Source organism: Myotis davidii, unplaced genomic scaffold, assembly GCF_000327345.1.
Source record: "Myotis davidii unplaced genomic scaffold, ASM32734v1 scaffold520, whole genome shotgun sequence".
Lineage (NCBI taxonomy): Eukaryota > Metazoa > Chordata > Mammalia > Chiroptera > Vespertilionidae > Myotis > Myotis davidii.
The window spans coordinates 3,761,115-3,763,302 of record NW_006292908.1 but is presented as its reverse complement, the minus strand read 5'-3'; the positions used below and the strand labels follow the sequence as shown (position 1 = coordinate 3,763,302).

General features: G+C 34.8%; 1 protein-coding gene across 1 annotated transcript in view; it reads left to right on the top strand.

The window, feature by feature from the left end:
- Positions 1–2,188, top strand: part of LOC102763610 (netrin receptor DCC-like) — a 27,965-nt gene that overhangs the window by 1,199 nt on the left and 24,578 nt on the right. The gene's annotated exons all lie outside the window — the stretch shown is intronic.

Sequence of the window (2,188 nt, the reverse complement as noted above, 5' to 3'; positions counted from 1 at the left end):
TCCGATTACTACTACTATTAAATACCTATGTAGTATCTACTTTCTCATTTAGTCTCACTTGTAAGGTTTAGTTAGATTTGTGAGAATCACCAGAAAGGCACATACTTGAGAAACCATGACAGACTTCCATCTAAGTATTGATGTTGGCCCTTGTCTCTGCTCTCTGTGTGTAGTTATCACAAATCCTTCAGCTGTGGGCAAGGTCACACTCCTGTCATCCCAAAAGCAAACAGGGGGGCAGGGGAGAGTGGTGGGAGGAAGAGATCAACCAATGAACTCATATGTGTATATGCATAGCCCACAGATACAGACAATAGGGTGGTGAAGGCTTGCGGGGAGGGGGCAAAGGGCAATGGGGGGATAAAAAGGGACATGTAATACTTTCAACAATAAAGATTTATATTAAAAAGTGAACTGGCAATTTGATGAAAGTCGCAGGTTCTTTAATAAGGGCATATCTAAAACCTCTTCTAATTCTTTTGTGTAATCTTTTCCCCATTATTCACAGAAATACTGACTTAAATGTGTCAGCGACCATCAGCAACACTGTTACCTTCCATCTGCTAGGCAGTGAAAGATGCAAATTTAGCATTCATTCCAAAAACATACATGCATTTGTTTAGGTATCCATTATATACGTACACATTTTAAATATTTATACTCACATATCCTGAATAATGCATCTGTTAAGTCTATCACATGGGAGGCTTAGGTACACTACATAGAAAATTGGCAAGAATATGTTTGACTATCTTAATATGACTGAGAGGTTATTTCCCCGTGGTATGAAGGCATATAGTTGGACTAATTAAATATTAAATCTGAAATGGAAAGTTTTGAAAGGCATGGAGATATTATCATTAAATCACCATTTACCTTTATTTGTTCACTTTGTAAATCAATGCAGGTTTGCATTGTAATCCATGGAGGTTTATGTAAAGCCAAATTTCATGTTGTTAATTTGGCTAAATTAAGAATATGTTGGTATACTTTGGAGGTGTCTGTTTTTTTCTTACCTGAGTGGAAACTGAAAATTTTTGAATTCATTACATTTAATGAGAACTTTTCTCCAAGTTCTATTTGAATAATATTAACTTCAAAGAGGAGTTATGAGCAACGGTAATAAATACACACACACCACATTCACACCCACACGCACATGTTACTGTCATACTTGAATAAGGTTGTCTCATTTTAATTGATCACATAAAGGAGCTGCTGAAGGGACGCATGTTTGTCCATTTATTCTTAAGTTTGCAAGTTGATTTAGAGGGCAAATATACAGAGCCACAAGTACAAAAATGAGTAAGAGAATGAGTGACTGAATGATTCCGCCCAGCTCCTCTTACTTGCCACTTATGGTTCTCTCATTTTTAAGATCATGATTATTTTTTTCTGAATCAACTTCCAATTTCCAATTTAAGGAAGTACCAATTTGAGGGAGTGATAAATTACATACATATATTGCCCGTGCTTTATTCTAACACTTACTTAATCCATTATGATAAAGTCCATTAAAACAGAAACCTGTCATATTATTAACATGATTTGGGAGCATTAAAGTGGAACCTGAATGGTTACCACTCTTTAAAATACGTATTTTTCCATGGTCATTTAAGTACCATGTCGAGTGAGGAAGTTGACTATATTGCTTTAGTTTGACATATAAATGCTAATTAGAAGTCGCATATACAACAATTGTTTTTACCACAGTTCATATACAGAGTATTCAAATTGTATGTATGTGTATATAGACAGTTATCTACTTCTAAATAATATATATGTTATTGTACTTATTCAAAGTTATGTGACATACATTTCAAGTTGCCACTTTTAGATAGCAGGTGTCTAATATTACATAGTAATAGAGATCTATTGAATTAAGATTTTAAAAATCAAATAGCTGTTTTGAAATGCCGTCTTTCAACAGCAATTTTGGTTTATTCACTGAATAAATAAATAATTTATTCAAAAACTTTTAAGTGGATCTTACATACTTGGCATGCTGGTTGCTAGGAAGACAAAGTTGGAAGACTGCCCTAAGACAGCTATTGTCTAGTGGGGGACATAGACAAAGCAGCATGGACTGTGCTATGAAAGACTAAAGCACACAGTGCCATTATGATGCATAAGATAAAAACACCAATGTGTCAATCTTGGAGAACAAGTGGTAGCTAGGCCAAGAAAT